At 42.7% G+C, this 18,926-nt stretch overlaps 1 protein-coding gene across 2 annotated transcripts in view; it reads right to left on the reverse strand.

Moving 5' to 3' along the window:
• Nucleotides 1–17,364, reverse strand: part of LOC115254025 (proton-coupled amino acid transporter-like protein CG1139) — a 51,901-nt gene extending 34,537 nt beyond the window's left edge. The window contains exon 1 of one of the 2 annotated variants that reach the window (XM_062850704.1): nt 17,176–17,364. The gene's annotated coding sequence lies outside the window, so the exon portion shown is untranslated. Of the gene's footprint in view, nt 1–16,987 lie in introns of both variants that reach the window. The other variant, XM_029859394.2, reaches the window with a different exon arrangement.
• Nucleotides 17,365–18,926: the final 1,562 nt, after the last annotated feature.

Here is an 18,926-nt window from a genome sequence, read left to right on the forward strand (position 1 = left end):
AACCTAGAATAGCTAGCAAGCAGTACCTAGTCAGTGGGTAATTGTGTCTCGGTGAGATCAATTGCCCCGTTTATGAGTGGGGCCAGCCAGTGCAGTGTCATATTCCTTGACGTAACTCGATAGGAACTGCACGCTAGAGCTGACCATCACGAATTTTCATGCCCAGCTATGTGGCAACATTCTGCAAATATGTTCAGGTTACAGGCATCTTGATGCAGTGAACAGTGAAAAGTAATGCATTTTCGCACCCATCCCAAGTAACATTTTGATGGTCAATTAGTCTTGTAGAGGCTCTTAGAACCGTCATAAAGCATAATATCTTTTATTTTAATTTTTTATTTGGATCTAAGAACCTCTTCTAGCGTATTGGACTAAAAAATCTTAATTTGGATGTGAATATAACAGTAGTGTTAACATTACACATTTTTCGTTTTGCCTGAAAAACACAACCTGGGTAACTCTCACTCTACTTCGAGTAGAGCAGCTTTAGCGTGCGATGCCGGAGAAATTGTAACAAGCGAGATGCATCTCGCGGCGAGGAGGATGCAACCAGACCTCTCGAGTTATCGGTACCCTAGTTTCCTTCCGTGCCACTTCTGGTATTCGGTATTCCGTGATTGAATATGCCTTGTCACGTACAAATTGAGCAGAAGTCGGACGGCAGTGCACTTTCCATGAGATCAATTATTTCTTCATTTAATCATTTAAATATTGCCTACTAAGCTACTAACCTGGTTGTTTAATACATTTTGAATTCCGAATGACAACTGATTTTTTTTGTGAATATGTGATTGAAAACTTATCAGGCACCTAGTCCAAGATTTTCAGATTTTGGAGCTATGAACTGGAGTACAAAACCAATTTGATTATTATCAACAACATTGGAAGGAGCAAAGCCTACTTTGATTTACACCTTTTGCATAAAAATGCAATTGTGGCATAAAATACTCATGCGTTCTGAAATGTTAATAAATAAAATTTATGTGGAATCCTGTATACACATTGTAATATAAGCTCTAGTTTTAAAGTTAAGCTTTTAAATATCCTTCAGTTAGAAACTCTATGGTTGTTTCCTTGTCCTTAATGATATTAAGGGTATTCACCAAACAGATTAATTGACTACGTAAGCCATGATTATCTGATTATTTGAAATATTTCATGAAATTGCCAATGAAATTATCCAAGATTGCCTTGGTGATCGCGACGTTTAATCAGTTTACGCTGTTTAGTGAGTCCCCCTACTGTATTGTAATAGGATCCCGTAATTTTGAAAATAAACTATTAAACTAATATAAATGGAAATAAACAAGCTGATACTTTGGCCGAATGGGGATTTAATCGCGGAATTATTTTTAATCGTGAGATTCTTCCTTCAGAATTCTGCTCAACCTGAGGGGATAGAATGCTCAGCTAGTGGGGGAATGAGTGGGGGACTATGACCTCCTCCGACGCCAAAGAAGGAGAAGGGACCAGACCAAAACATATTTTTTATTTCTTGGGTGTTCGACTTGCGGTTCAAAGTTATATATGCTGACTGAATTTAGTTTATCGCCGACGTTTCGGTCTAGGTATGATGGGACCTTCATAAGGGATTGATACATTAGAATGGGTGGCAAAACGTCGAATGCCAAAAAGACGAAAGGACAGTGAAAAGTCAAAGAATGGGTTTCCCTTAACGTGAAGGTTGCTAGAGATCACAACAATGATCCTCTCTCCGGCTCCCATCATCCACCCAACCACCCACTCAAATCAAACGAACCAGGCAGCCCACAGTAAAGTCTATGCTGGCCAAAGAAACTAAAAGTACTTTTGCCAATTTGAACTAGTTAAAGTAAGTAGCATAAATATTTATAATTTAGAGTTTTGGAATAATCAATATTCACTGCGACAGCTCTTTGACACAAGTAGCTTGGTAATAAAACATTTTTATCATTATTTCATTTTATGTTTGCCCCGTGTGTTCAACGTTTACTGCACTATGCGATGTGTTATTTACATTTTGTGACAGTTCTTTCCTTTCTTCTCTCGCATTTCTTCTCACCAACCGTTGGTTACTACCATGATACGGGGTGGCATTAGTCAAAGCAATACCAACCCATTAACCACAAAAGTTTGTATCTTATGTATGAATATCGAATTGCAGTACCATGGTATGCATTTAAAACACAAAATGATATATTTTTCGCAATAACTGTCAAATGAATCATTCACAACTACACTCAGTAACGGTACTATTTACAGCACTATCGAACCGCGATTGGAATTATTCCGGGTTTTGACTACAAAAGTGGAAAACGCGCGATTTTTCGGCGATTAGCACTAAATTAGTTGAAAGAGTGATAATTTTCCAACAAACCATCAAGTTTGCACAGTACTGGGATTAATGGAAGTGAACCAACTAGTGATTCTAATAAAAGGTGTGTCTTGCTCGTTCGTGTTGAATGTGAGGTGTGATTTGCATTTTTGCAGACAATTGTGGAATAATTGATAATATGTACTTACTTAAAGGAATACTTCACAACGTACTTGAAAGTTAGTTTTCCACCGTGAGTAGCAACCTCCGAGTATTTCGAGCAGGTAAGACAGCATAATTTAGTTCATTTGTTCGTCATGCTCCCTTATCCATGATTGTTACGGTGAAGGGAAGAAGCGATAAGGGGCGAGTGGCAGCCATACTGGCTGCCATTTTGAAACTTCTGCAACTATGTCCTTAACCCTTCGTATATGATGTTGCATAAGATGTTAATGTGGAGTTCAACTTATTGGACGCAGTGGCTTAATTTCCCTAACAAGGGAGGAAGAAAAAGTGGAGGTGATATGCGTAAACTTGATACGTGATTAAATGCGTACATATGGCCTTCAGTTTAGCATTCTATTCAACATTCTTTATGACTTCGTGTTAGCTGGGTAATATCCTCTAGGAACTTCTTAATTGGTATTCCTTAATGGATTCAGGCATACATACAAGATGGAATTTATCTAGTGTTGGCAACCCAGCCTTGCATTTTACAGCAGGGATCGCGATCGTCAGTGACAAACGACGGCAACGTCATCGGTGACAATACGATCCAAAAGGAACACAAAAACGAATAGCAAATGTGCACAAGTTCACACGTTTACAATATTATTTCCTTAATCCTACTTAATTTCTAATTGAATTAAAACTATTATACGAAGAAATGTAAGTAAAACACATGAAATATGCCAAGCTTATTGTTAATACCTAAAATTATACATGCAGCTACTATTAAAACACAAAATTACAACTGTTACACTACGACGGAGAAATACACGTGGAAGACTTATGTTGTAAGTAAAATTATTGTTAAAACTTAGCCTAACATGCAATAATGAAATTAAAATTCTAGCTTAAAGCATACTCAACTACCCAAACCCCGAGTTTGCTAAAGAAGCGTCCGAAACCGTCTCCGCTCCCGTAACAGTACTTTAAGAACATAATCGTTCTAACCTCACACCAATCTATCGTCCGGAGCATAGAGATCTGCGGTACAATGACGACGGTTCCGCCTGGATTTGTGAGCAATGTTGGTGAGGTGTCGGTCAACCGAAATGGTCGCGCATGTAACCAAATCGATGAAGCGGATAGCCGAATGGTCCAGTGCGACGGTTGTAGCCACTAATATCACTTCAAATGCGCTGGTGTTGGAGACAGTATTGCAGACGAAAGCAGAACCTACATCTGTGCGTTCTGTTCGGCATCACCCGCTGCTTCAGTGTCACAATCCACAACAGCTAGTGCACGAGAGGCCAAGTTGAGGCTCGACATGCAACGTTTAGCTGAGGAAAAGGAGCTACGCGCGAGACTTCTGGCAGAAAAGGAGAAGCAGGAAAAGGATATGCAGGAAATGGCGATGAGGCTGGAGAAGGAGAGGAGAGATAAAGCAATCGCCGATTTGATGATTCTGGAGAAGGAGTTCATTGATAAAAAATATGAACTGCTTCAAGCTCGGCTGGAGGAAGACGACGAAGAAAGAAGTACCAGGAGCCGTCGCAGCGCTCGTCAAGACGCAGATAGGATACGAGAGTGGATGAATACGCAACGAGCAGATACCGTGAGCGCCAATCCTGGGGAAGTGGTCCCCACTGGGCTCATGTCCGTAGCAACCAACGTGGCCCATCCCTCATCAGTGCCTACGTTCGGCGAGAGCAGCGGGTAGCGACCAATAGCAACAGCTGGCGAAATTTCTTGTGCTACTACCTTCGCCCCGACGTTCAAGGACCTAATATCGCCTGTGACGCTGGCCCATTCCGTTTTGCCGGTGGAAACCATAACATCGTCGCCAAGCAATGTCCAACCTACACTATTGCAGCAATCCTCGCCACGGTCTGCAGCAGTCAACGTGATGGAGCCGGTCTCGGTATTGCCGAGAAACACGTACATCAACGCTCAAAATGGTTTGTCTTTCCCAAACACGTCTACAGCTGCGGTAAGTAACCGACCGACAGTGCAGACTGGCGTAGCGGGAAATTTAGTCCATCCATCAAGTAGCGAAGTTATTCCAAGGTTCATTCCCGGTCCAAATTACAATCAACCCGTGGGTTCGGTACCTCAATCAAGTGTAGGTATCCTACCGGTCATTTCGTCTATCAGTTCAGCCCTTGAGAGTAGAGTTCCTGCTTCCCTATCATTGAATCCTCCCTGGGGCGATTATGCCCCGGTATACCCATCGGTACTACTAGGTGATCTTGCCCGCTCCTCTGTTTTCGCTGGAGGAGGCGCAGCAATTCCTCATACGGCGCCAAGTGTTCCAATTATGTCGCAGAACAGTATTCCTCCTTCTTTTTCGATGCCCATTGACAGTCGGGGCATTCACAATTTGTCCTCGCAGCATTATCCGGGGATAAGTGTGTCCAGTTACCAAGCTCCAATCTTCTCGATGCCGCGGCAGTCAAACCTTCCGATTCAACAGCTGCAAGGTCCAAACTCCCAACAGCTAGCCGCTCGCCATGTGGTACCCAAGGAATTACCATCATTCTCTGGGAATCCAGCAGAGTGGCCACTCTTCTGGAGCAGTTTCGAGACGTCCACTCAGATGTGAGCTGCTGCATTGACTGCTGCTGTTTCTGGGGGTGGTGATGCCTCCCGCCACCCCATGCAACAACGGCAGCAGCAGTGCTGCTGATAAAACAAAACAAAAAGCCGTTCGTTGGATCACGAATCGGTAATGAACCAATAACTTTTTCCACAAGCATCCGATCGTTTTGCGGTCTTCAGAGGAAAGTTTCATAAATGATTTTTCTACAAGAAGCGTTGATCGATTTGAATTAAGGAGACAAAGGGCGACCTCTGTGATTTTTTGATTGAAAGTGTAACTTTTCCCATAGTAAATCCTTTGAAAACTTTGAACCGCTTGCGCTAAATTATAGTTTCACCGATTGCGCTGAAATTTTGTACAGTTCATATGGGACCTAAATGGAATCTAAAAAGTCGACTGGAGCGAGGATTAATTTTTTTTCATACAAGCGTGTCCCATACTACTGGACACCCTGATCAATTTCGGACTTGCAGTGAGAAATCTCTGTGTGCATCTTGTTAGCACAAGACAAGAAATGCACTTAGCGAATCCCATCCTGCTACAAGAGCTTGTGGAGAAGCTGCCAGCGAATATCAAGCTTGATTGGGCTCTCTACAGGCAACGTGTGCTGGTGGCCGACCTCCGAGCCTTCGCGGACTACATGAACGTGTTAGTGACAGCGGCAAGTAATGTTACAACGATCACTGAGCAGAGCGGCCAGAAACCAGACGGACAAAAGGGAAAGGCGAAGGCCTTCGTGAATCCTCACTCGACGGAGAGTACTAGGGCGGAATGGCGGACCAAGGATGGAACAAAGACGGAAGAAAGTTCATCGGAATTCAAACCGGATCGGCCGTCTGTAGTCTGTAAAATCAATGGCCACAAACCAAAAGACTGCGATGCGTTTAAGCATAAAAATCTAGCCGATCGTTGGAAGATCGCCAACGAGATCCATCTCTGCAAAAGATGCCTGTATCCTCATGGACGCTGGCCCTGTAAGGCTCCAGCGTGCGGTGTAAACGGCTGTCAGCAACGTCATCACCGCCTTCTCCATCCGGGAGAACCACAGCCGAATAGGACGAGTGCTACCGTCACCACTACAACGGGAACAGTAGCAGTTCATCGACATTTGCAGAGCAAGATACTTTTCCGTATAGTTCCGGTCATACTACACGCGAACGGGAAATCGATACGAACATTTGCGTTCCTTGATAGCGGTTCCGATGCCACTCTGGTTGACAACTCTATAGTGAAGCGACTAAGGATTGTAGGTCATCCGACCCCGCTGTGTATGCAGTGGACAAACGGAGTAAAGCGTACGGAAGAAGAATCGCAAAGTGTTCAACTTAACATCTCGGGAATTGATTCTACGAAACGTTTCGTCCTGAATGGTGTGCACACGGTCAAAAAGCTGGGTTTGCCTCAACAGTAGTTGCGATTCGAGAACTTCGAAAGGGATTTTCCACACCTTCGCGGGCTTCCGGTAAAGAGCTACGATAATGCGCTTCTCGGAATTCTGATTGGTCTGGACAACACTAAGATCGAAACGCTATACCAAAGGGATGCAGTCCTACTGTATTTCAAGCAGAAATTCGAGCCATTCTAGAGTGTGCCAACATTTGTCTGAAAAGAAATTATAGGTTTGCCAAGATCTGTATTTTTTCGGACAGTCAGGCGGCTCTAAATGCGCTAAAGGCTTTCACTTGCCAATCAAAGCTAGTGTGGGAATGCATTATTTCTCTGAGGCAATTGGCCAGTAGGAACGAGGTAACTTTATACTGGGTGCCCGGTCATTGTGGAATTCTGGGAAATGAAAACGCCGGCAATTTAGCCAGACAGGGTGCGGCATCAAGCTTTGTAGGCCCTGAACCTTTCTGTGGAGTTCCTGAGTGTGCTCTACGGATGAAACTAAAAACTTGGGAAATGTCCACGGTAGAATCTAATTGGAATGCCACGGATACATCTAAGCAAGCGAAAAGGTTCATAAAACCCAGTGCAGAAAGGCTTTGGGACAGAAGGTCGAAGGACAAATGGTCGAAGGACAAAAGGTCGAAGGACAAAAGGTCGAATGGACAAAAGGTCGAATGGACAAAAGGTCGAATGGACAAAAGGTCGAATGGACAAAAGGTCGAATGGACAAAAGGTCGAATGGACAAAAGGTCGAATGGACAAAAGGTCGAATGGACAAAAGGTCGAATGGACAAAAGGTCGAATGGACAAAAGGTCGAATGGACAAAAGGTCGAATGGACATAAGGTCGAAGGGACAAAAGGTCGAATTTTAGTAGACCAATTTACCAGCTGGTATTTCTCGCTTATAAGACAAACATTTTTGAGAAGTCTTTGTTGCCGCTCATTGAAAGAAACATTGTAGTGCTGTTATAGAAATCATATGCATTTCAGTCACTAACATTTCCATAGGAAATTTTTCCTTCTTTTGTTTGTAGGCTGTTCTTTCAAGTTCTGTTAATGTAGTATTTATTTAATGGCAATTTAGTTTGGTTTTTTGTTCAGGAATTTTTCCTTCTTAAATTTATAGGCCGTTCTTTTAACTTTTGTTAGTGAAATAATTATTGACTCCTTAGGGGCTTATTTTTCAATCAGAAATTTTGCCTTCTTCTTTTCAATATCTGTTCTTCCTAACTGTACTGCAGAAACATTCGTTAACTACTTGTGCTTAGTGATCATCCCCTCTTGGATTGATTGGTAGATCCTAATAATTATCCTGTATAAGTAAACAATTTCATTTTGTTTGCTCATACAGGCGTTACGCCAAAAATTGAGAATTTTCGATCCCCCTCTCCCTGTTCTATATTGCTTGTTACACTTTTGCAAACCACCCTCCCCCTATAATCGTGACGTACTTCATTGATCACCCCTATAATACCCAGAGATTTGTCCTTTTCTAATTTATAGACTGCTTGACTTTATATAATCGCATTAATGATTGGATTTTCAAATGAGAATATTCCGATCTATGATTCATCCTTCTTCAACCCATAGGCTGTTCTTTCAAGGAATCAGAGATGGAAGCATGCCAGTGCGAAACGTGAGAAGAGAAAACATACACTCTACACATGACTTTCAACGAGAGAGCGAGGGTGAACTACGCAACTTTTTTCACATACAAACCACCCGCTCACCCTCAAAATGAGTGCTCAAACAAATATTAGAACAAACATGTTTTTTTTTTCAGTTTCTGCGTGCGCATTTTGTGCGCGCAGAAAATGTGCACACAAAAATTCGTGTTGAGGGCGCACTCAGTCGTGCTTCCAGTGCAATACTGTGTGTACCACAGGAGTATAAAAGTACTTGCTTGTCTAAGATATCACATAAATCACAGACAAATAGATGTGACACTAACGAAATTTCAATCTCATATATCTCATGATCCTGATTACTTAGAGCGTTGGTGTCTTCGGCAAAGTTGTTTGGCTGGTCAAGGACTAACCGATAATAAGATTTAAGATTCAAAATTCCACCGCTAGGCGGTGCTAGTGAGCTAAAAAAAATTGTTTTTCATAAATATCAGGAAAATTTGCAGAAAAATGCAACTAGCGTCGCCTAGCTGCAGAAACTTGAACCAAACGGTAATTATTCTGAAAGCCCTTGATCTACCAAACCATATTGCCGAAGACACCATCTTTCTACAAAATGAGGGTGCTGAGATATGCGAAATTTAAAATTTGTTTGCTCTATAGCGCCGCCTAGCGGTAGAATTTTGAACATTAAGTCTTATTATCGGTTAGCCCTTGACCAGCCAAACAACTTTGCCGAAGAAACCAACTCTCTAAGTAACCAGGATCATGAGATATATGAGATTGAAATTTCGCTAGTGTCACATCTACTTGTCTGTGATTTATGTGATATCTTAGACAAGCAGATGATACACTGACAAAATTTCCATCCCATATATCTCAGGATCCTGATTACTTAGAGAGTTGGTTTCTTCGGCAAAGTTGTTCAGCTGGTCAAGGGCTGTCAGAATATGGGCCGTGCGATTCGTGATTTCACCGCTAGGTGGCGCTAAATAGCGTACAAATTTTACATTCCACATATCTCAGCATTCTGATTCTTTAGAAAGATGGTGTCTTCGGAAAATTGTTTGGTAGATCAAGGGCTTTCAGGATAATTGTCGTTTGGTTCGAGTTTCTGCAGCTAGGTGGCGCTAGTTGCAATTTTTTGCAAATTTTCCTGATATATATATGAAAAACAAAATTTGTTAGCTCACTAGCACCACCTGTTGGCGGAATTTGGAACCAAAATATTCATCAACTGTAAGTCCTTGACCAGCTTAAAACGTCTGCTTGTCTCTGATATCACAGGATTTGATACCCCTTAGCGGGTTTTGGACTTACTGGCATGCTTTCGGTTCACCAAATGCTCAAACAACACTGACCCATTTAAACACACTGCGTGTGCACTGAGCTCTGCTTTTCTGCGTGTGCGCAGAAATTGCGCACTGGGATTATGATCTGCGGGCTCTCATTGCTCTCACGCAGCACTCTAATCACCCGCACAAAAACTCTGCGTGAGAGAAATTATGTACATTTTATTGTGCGTTTTTTCTCTTTCTCTTTTGTAAGGTAAATGAAACTGAGAAGTTCAGTGAAAGATGAGCGTAAATGGGCACAATTTCTGCGTGACATGCCATGCAAGGAATATTATTTTCCATATTTAACCTTAATGAATAACATTACTTTTCATCATTTATGGGCATCTATTTCGAATTGCAATGCGGTAAAAATTGTTGCATATAAGCTATTGCAAGTTTTAGAAGACACTTTCCTATTTTCCAGTAATGATTGTTTTGAAGTTGTTGAATAATTTTGCTATCAATCGTTCTGTTTTTTAATCGTCGTTTTTCTGTCGAATTCTGATCACTTTTTCATGTCTTCCAATTTGTCTTTAGTCTATTTAACCTCTTTACCCTTTTAGACCTTTTGTCCATTCGACCTTTTGTCCATTCGACCTTTTGTCCCATTCGACCTTTTGTCCCATTCGACCTTTTGTCCATTCGACCTTTTGTCCATTCGACCTTATGTCCATTCGACCTTTTGTCCATTCGACCTTTTGTCCATTCGACCTTTTGTCCATTCGACCTTTTGTCCTTCGACCTTATGTCTTTCGACCTTTTGTCATAGATTCGCCCGAGTAATTATCATCTAAATAAGATTGGAAAAATCCAATCCTCCGAGTGTCGTTTCTGTCAAGCGGAAAACGAAACTGCTAAACATTTACTCTGCAACTGTGGAGTACTATCCAATCAGAGATTAACGGTATTTGGTAAAGGGTTTCTAGAGCCCTTGGAAATTTGGCGAAGTAATCCCAACAGGGTAATAAACTTCATAAAACGAGTTGTGCCTAGTTGGGATCAGGTGTTTCATCAACCATTGTCCATCACAGCTCAATTGTGACAGGATATTTGACTAGCACCAAATTAAATATGGGTCATACCACAATATTCCTAAATAATGGACGCAGTGGTTAAAAAGGCTCTACAGATGAGGAAAAAAAAAGATCGAAACGCCTCTAAAGTTGAGAGAAGGTAAGCCGGATGAGCCGGTAGCAGCGAAAACTCGGATTGGTTGGGTCGTGTTTGGAAGAAGTGGAGGTTCTACTGAAAATCCCTTCCGTCATGTGCTTCATCTGTGCAGCCATTCAGGTGATGATACGCTCCACGATTTAGTGAAAGATTTCTTCCGTGTCGAAGGCACGGGAATAACATCACCAGCCGCATTGGATTCCGCCGATGATGTACGCGCTCGAGAAATCCTTAGAGCAACTACGGTTCGAACTCTCAATGGACGTTTCCAAACAGGGCTCTTGTGGAAATACGACCGAGTGGAATTCCCAAACAGTAGGCCCATCCCGGGTAGAGCGAAATGGCAAATGAAGAGCAAATTTTACCATTAAAATAGAATGTTTGAATGGCAAAATTTGCTATTAGTTTGTTTGAAATAAGAGTTAAAATAACAAAAATAATAACTAAATTTCTATGACATAACAACTAAAGAATAACTGATTTTGCCATTGTAATAACAAAATAATAGCAAAAAGAATGTCAAAATAATAACATATTTTAATATGATGGTAAATTATGTTATTGTTTTGATGTTGTGGCAGGATAGTGTGATAGTAACATTTGCTATTATTATGTTATTATACTATTTAATAATAACTCGTCAATTACAAGTTTTACAATGATAGCATATTTTGTTATTCATGTGTCATCCTGAGCTATTCATAAAAACAAAAGAATTGCAAATTTAGATATGACGACAAAATATGTTATTCTTTAGTTATTGGTTTGTTATTCACCTCTACCCGGGATGGCGGAGCGTCGTCTGCTTTGCCTGGAGAAGAGACTGCAAAAATCACCAGAGCTGTACTCCAACGTCAAACAGCAGATTATTTCATACCAAGAGAAAGGCTATGCTCATATAGCAACGGATAAGGAGCTGGCAGAATCGGACCCGAAACGAGTTTGGTACTTGCCTTTGGGTGTTGTTGTCCATCTGAAGAAGCCGGAGAAAGTGCGCGTAGTTTTGGATGCAGCTTCGACAGTCCAGGGGATGTCACTCAACTCCGTCCTACTGAAAGGACCGGATCTGTTGACTTCTCTTCCTGCGGTGCTCAGCAGATATCGTCAGAGGCAGGTGGCCATCAGTGGAGACATACGGGAGATGTTCCACCAGGTGTTGATTCGTTCTGAAGATCGCCAGGCACAACGCTTCCTGTGACGCGACCATCCTTCACAGCCAATAGAGGTGTACGTGATGGACGTAGCAACGTTGGGCTTCTCGTGCTCACCGTGTTCACTACAGTTCGTGAAGAATTTGAATGCGGACGAACAGGCGGACGACTTCCCGAAAGCAGCCGAGGCAATAAATGAAAACCACTACGTCGACGATTATTTAGACTGCGTAGATACAGTCGAGGAAGCAGTACAACTGGTGAAAGAAGTTAGAACTGTCCACGCCACCGGAGGATTTGATATTCGGCATTGGATGTCGAACTCACCAGAAGTGATCGAGCGAATTGGAGACGGTAGCGAAGGTACAACCAAACACTTCGTAATGAACAAATGCAGCAGTACAGAACGCGTGCTAGGAATGACCTGGCACTGGCAGCCAAGCGAGGACATATTCTCGTTCTGCATCCAGTTACGAGAGAACCCTCAGCGTTTTATCGCGGGAGAGGCAATACCAACGAAACGAGAAGCCCTGAGCGTGGTGATGAGCGTCTTCGACCCTCTGGGACTGGTAGCGGTGGCGTTAGTTCACGGGAAGATGCTGCTTCAGGACATATGGAGAGCCGGTGTTGGCTGGGATGAGCAGATTCCGGCGGAAACAACTATTCGGTGGAAAGAGTGGGTCCAGATTTTAAAGAAGCTTGAAGAGGTGAAGGTACCCCGCTGTTATTTCCCTGGCTACGGAAAACAAGCCTACGAAACGCTGGAACTGCACATATTCGTCGACGCCAGTGAATCAGCTTACGCGGCATGTACTGATCGGGATTGATCACCGTGGAATTTTACTAATTTGTGTGGGTTGGCTCTTTTCGGTGACATAAGAAAAAGCAGCATAATTCGCGTTACGCGTTTCGGCTTACTACTCTTCAGCCCTCTTCAGACGCAACATGCTGAATGTGACCATCAGCTCGGTCTGTCACATGTGCCTACTTCCGCCTGGTGGATCAGGGCATCATCCGCTGTTGCCTTGTTTCAGCAAAAACAAAAGTCGCTCCTCTCAAACCGCTATCCGTTCCTCGGTTAGAGCTTCAAGCCACCGTTATGGGAGCTCGCTTGATGAAAACCGTTGTTTCCAACCATACACTGAAAATCCATCGGAGAGTACTCTGGAGCGACTCCACAACAGTGCTGTCGTGGCTGCAATACGATCCACGGCGTCGCACACAATTTGTAGCATTCAGGATTGGCGAGATCTTGGAGCTCACGGACATTAAGGACTGGCGATGGGTTCCGACAAAATGTAACGTTGCGGACGACGCTACCAAATGGGGTAACGGACCCAATGTGGACCCGAACAGCCGCTGGTTTAAAGGACCAACTTTCCTGTACGAACGAGAAGAAGATTGGCCTCAACGAAAACTTCCTTTGGCTGAGTCTCAGGAGGAGCTGCGTCCCTTGTACGTACATACCCATGTTGTAGTTAAACCAACATTGGATTTCAAACGCTTCTCCAAATGGGAGCGACTGATACGATGCGTCGCCTTCGTGCGCCGTTTCTACGAAAACTGCCTGCGGAGAATTCGACGACAACCATTGTGTTCTTCATCAAGTTTAAGTCGAGAAGAACTGAGGAATGCGGAGTTCGCTGTGTGGAGACTGGTTCAACTGGACGCGTATCCGGAAGAGATCGCGGTGCTGCTGAAAAACCTAAATGTTTCACCTGATCAGCGGCAGAAGATTAAGAAATGCAGTAGACTTCACGGCCAATCTCCGGTTATTGGGGAAGGAGAGCTCATCCGAATGGAACGCCGGACGAGGGAAGCGGATTGGATTTCTACGGATGTAAAATTTCCGCTAATTCTACCAAAAGAACACTACGCGACTTTCTTGTTGGTCGATTGGTATCATCGTACGTTCAGGCACGCCAACAGGGAAACTGTGACGAATGAGTTAAAAAATGAAATATTTTGCATGAGTCCTTAGTTTAGATGTTAATTGACCAATTTACCGTTTGATTGCTTAAAAATATATTTCTATGCCTAATGGCATGTAATAAAAAAAACCCATAATCTCATGTTTTGCCGCATAAATTGAGTTAATGCTCAAAATTGTTACGTGCTGGAGCAAATCAGAGCCCGGATTCGGATTCAGCGGCCCAAAATCTTTCGGAGACTCATAGGTTTGCTCCCTGAAAATACCCTAAAAACCCCTCGAATCACTCCTGAAATGCCTCGGAAGCAGGGAGAGAGCAGGCACATCACAGGCACAGATTCTGAAACTAGAGGTCCAAAGCCACGATCCTAGGGACTAACATTTGAGGTACATTCGATTTTCATAATACTTCCCTTTGGACATAGCGTGCAGCAGGCCAACCTTACCGCTTGCTGATCCCCTGCTCGAAACGTCACTGAATCCTCCATAATCCAATTGGGTTCTTTAGGGGTATCCAGATTATTCCATAATCGTAATCTCCGTCCAAAAATTAGTCGAAATCCAAAATTTCATTATTTTTGGTGCCCGGGAACTATTTTTAAAATGCATTTAAAGTTTGTATGGGGAATTTTTTTTTTGTTCGGGATGAACTGTCATTTTATCGATTAAACTGTAATTCTATCCACAAAAATAAAAACTGTTTTGTTTATTTAACCATCCAAGCAAAGGTATTGGAACGCAATGAAATTACGTTTTACTCAGAAAAATGAGCGCTTTCTTTCAGGATATCGAAAATAGCATTATTTTGTTCACTAAACAACCCAATTGAAATCCCAGTAATCTATTTGAAATGGCCCTGAAACTCCCTAAAAACTCCTGAGAACCCCTTGAAACATCCCTGAAATGCTATCAACGCCCCTAAAACCTCTCGGAAAGCCTTAAAAACGTTCCTGAAACTCTCTTGAATGTGTAAAAACGCCCCTGAAACTCGTTGTAACGCCCTTTACAGGCATCTGGACCTTCCCCCTGAATAACTCTTAAATCCCTTTGAAACATCCTCATAATACTACTGAAACGCCCCTGAAACCTCCGATATCCCGTTGAAACGTCAACGAAACTCGTCGAAACGCCTTTTAAAGGCTCCTGAAATCCCCAGAAACAACCCCCTTAAAAGCCTCCAAAGCGCCTTGGATCCCCCATTTTTTTACTCTCTGTGAATGTTCCTTGGCCCCATCTCAAATGCCCAGGAGCAAGACCTGTTTCTGCAAACCAAGTTATTTTTTATCAGTGATAATTCTTCACACCACGAATTGTGTTTACTCATTAGAACCCTGAGTTAATTTATACTCAAAATTCCCTCTTTCTATCCACTTTTTGATTTACGCACATTTTTAATTTATCCAGTGTACTTGGTTTCACAGGCAGTTATATAAAATCCAAGGACAATCTACGGGGTTGTACAGGATAATGGAGTGTGGCAACAAAAGATAAACCACGAGCTCGCTGCGCTCTACGGCGAACCAAACATCCATGAGGTGGGGGCATGTTGCAGGAATGCCGGACAATAACCCTGCAAAATTGGTGTTCGCGACCAATCCGGTTGGCACAGGAATACATGGAGCGCAGAGAGCACGATGGGCGGACCAGGTGGAGCGTGGTTTGGCGAGCATTGGGCGTGACAGAGGATGGAGATCGGCAACCGCAAATAGAGTAAGTGTGGCGTACTCTTGTTGACTACGTCTTAACATAAATGTGATGTTGAACAAATAAATGTATGTATGCAATCATTTTCATCAAAAATATCAAAAGAATAGAACAGAAATTAAAAACAAATGTTAGGAAATTTATGGTGGTAACGAAAGACAATATGTTATGTATTACAAAATCTGGCAACTCTGGCCGATACAAATACATATTTTCACGATTAAGGTTCTGCATTTTTTTTTCGCATGATATTTCATTTTAAGCGAGGTAGCCTTCCTAAAACATTTCAAGTCTGTTGTGCTAATCTATGCATCGAAAACGATATTTGAATCATTTTGCTTGCTTATCTTCTAATTCAGGTATATTATTAAAAATCGTCTCTCATTGCATTTGGGTCGATTCGATTAGGCTGATACGAAGCAGCCTAATAGTATTTTGTGTGCCTGAAACGTTGACCAAACGTGCCCTCTGGACTTAAGCCTTCCACTTACAACACCCAAATGCCCGTAACACCTAGGTTGTAGAGTCTTCTACATCTTTCTTAGTAGGTGTCCAACTAGCCATCCCTCTGGACTGGAGTCACAAGGAACATACGATGGAGGATCGCGTCAATCTAGTCTTAAAATCAGATATTAAACCTACACCGTTGTGTTTTGATGACAGACGGGTAGGGAACAACCCTCACAATAGCCAGCGGTCTAGGACTGCAACAACTACAAATTTGTACGACTCGCCCAATGCTGAAAGTAATATTATTGAAAATCGTCTCTCGTGACATAAAATAAACTATTTACTTACATACCTAGGAGGACATAAAAACCGCTCAAACAGTTGTGAAGCATAAAAGATTGGTCCAGATCATAAACTTTACAGTCTTTATAATTGTGAACTTCCTTATTTATGCTTATTCTTACCACAATAATCTGCACATTCCTTTTGTGCTCCACCATATTTTGCATATAAGAACAACCCTTCTCAACAATCTAAAACATAAAAGCAATGGTCCTTCAACCGAAACTTCAAAATGAAGAAGTGTAAACTCGTTCAAGAGAACAATTGTCTGGGAGATTACCCGGTTCAACCCTTCCATTATCCTGAATTCCATCATCACAACATGCATACAATCAATGAGCTCCTGAAAAAAAATCCATCTACGTTCGTTGTTTGATAGCGTGTTCCGCTCAGTACGAAAAACACGCCGCCAATTCTTCATATATGTACACATGTTTTCCTTTGCCACATAGCAGAACCGCGTGGTGGAAATGCGGCGATGTAATACGGCGAGCAGTTTGTTAAAGTGCATCCCCATCCGGAGCCGATGAATGAGTCGGGTGGGCGCGGTTGGTCTCTCGCTGCGCTGCTGTTGGCAAGGGATGGGATCTAGTGGGTGGTAGTGGTGGTGAAATTTCGCTTCCCTTGCCCTTGTCACCCCCGTTTTGGGGATGTATTTTTAGACATCCACCATGATGAGGGCTCACCCCGGCCCGATGCGATGGCAAAGATGAACGTGATTTCTGTAACCATCTTGGCTTCGGTTTCGCCAAATTGAACACTTGGACTTTGAATAAGACATGCATAGTTGGCTTGACGGCAATTTGTAGCCGCTGAAAGTGGTCTACTCACTTGTCTTGAAAGCTGACGAAATGCACTTTGCACCAAATTACATAATCCGCTCTGTTAAACTGATGCCCACTCGTATCGGGATTATCCTTACGACCGATGAAACTCTTGTTAGCACTACGCAAAAATATCACTTTCAGTCTTCACAATCCGTGACCGCCAGAAAACGACGCCAAACAATGGACAATTACCCGCTAACTTGGTGCCGCCAAGAATCGTACCAAACAGTTGTAGTCCTCTAGCAGTCGCACTTGAGACGACGACAACGAGTTTCACTACACAACACAGTTTATCCTTTCGAGAAATGGTCCGTACCTGACGACGGCCGACTACCAACAGATCCGTATGTACGGCTCGGCTGGTGTGGTGAAACTGTGAGAGAAAATTTCCCGTACTCGCCATTATACGTCCGCGGGCAGGATGATGGGGGAGAATGGTGTTGGATGCTCTGGTGCAGAGAAATAGTGAATTGAAATATTCTCTATCAAATATAGCCACTTAGTTAAATTTGTGAAATGCCTATAAAAAACCAAATCTGTGGGTTGAGAATTAGGGGAAGATTATTCAACTACAGCCATGTATATTTGCCAACGAACAATAAGCCAGGAGATGACTTTAAGGATAATTTCTATGGAAGCCGATAAGTCCTACAGGAGTGCTCAAAAGAAGATGACAAAATAGTTTCGGGATGTAAATGCGCAGATCGGCAGAATATTTCATCGGATTGGTGTGAAAAGCCTTAATTATGCATTAAAAAAAGTCTTAATAATGATATGTGGATTGTGGTATTCGTTGCTGCTAGAAGGACGGCAACCAGTAGCATCTTCTTCGCACGTAAGAGTATCCGAAAATACACCTGGTGAGTGGTGACACTCGAGAGGTGGCATTTATTTATTTAGTTCAACATTAAATTCATGATAACACAGAATCAATAATTTGCCACAGTACTTGATTTGCAGCTGCAACTCTCCAAAGTTGGTCACGCCCAACGCTCACCAGATCACGCTCCACCTGGTTCATCCAGAGTGCTCTTTGTGCTCCACGCCTTTTTTGCAGGGTTGCTGTCCGGCATTCTTGCACCATGTCCTGCCCACCGTATCTCTCCAGCTTTAGCCATTTTCAGGATGTTGGGTTAACCGTAGAGTGCAGGCTTGTACTGTCTCGCTCAGTTCCACTTACCAGCATGTACTTTGTTTTAACAGCATTCACCACCAGTTCGTTTCTACACTGTTCCCAGAAAAGCTGTTCTCGTCCATGATTTTCCATAGTTCTGTGCGGTCGATATTGTCGTATGCCGCCTTGAAGGTCATGAACAGATGGTGCGAATACGAGGTCCCATCACGGCATTTTTAGAGGATTTGTCGTACGGTGAAGATCTGGTCGACCGGCTGTTGATGAAACCGGCTTGGTAACTACCAACGAATTCATTAAGTTTAGGTGAAAGACGGCGGATCACTTTGCGGTTTTCGGCAAAGTTTTTCCTAGGCTATACTTTACCGTCATTGGTTAGATTGTTTTAGACGAAAACTTTCAATTTATGAGAAAAATGCAAAAAAGCATGTTTTCCCATACTAAATTTCATACAAATTTCAATCGCAATGCGGAATACGGGTAAGCAACCAATCACTCCCAAATTTTGCACAGTTACTTTGGACGCTAAAATGAATCGAAAAAGCTTTGTTCCGAAAAATCGACTTTGTTGACCCAGTCTAGTATATATGTATGTAAATAGCTACTTTAAGGGGGCAATAGATATGGAGCAGCCTAATTCGTGAAAGTGGGATGGAGGGCTAGAGAGCGGGACGGTGAACCCGTTCGAAATGTCAGTTTGTAATATCAGGACCTTAAACAGGGCCTGCTGAATCTCCGCAAGTCGACGTCTTCGATTGAGAAGGAGTACGACCTTTTCGAGAAGCGAAGCGTGGTCCACCAAAGCGGATAG

The sequence above is a fragment of the Aedes albopictus genome, chromosome 2 (assembly GCF_035046485.1).
Source record: "Aedes albopictus strain Foshan chromosome 2, AalbF5, whole genome shotgun sequence".
Taxonomy (NCBI): domain Eukaryota; kingdom Metazoa; phylum Arthropoda; class Insecta; order Diptera; family Culicidae; genus Aedes; species Aedes albopictus.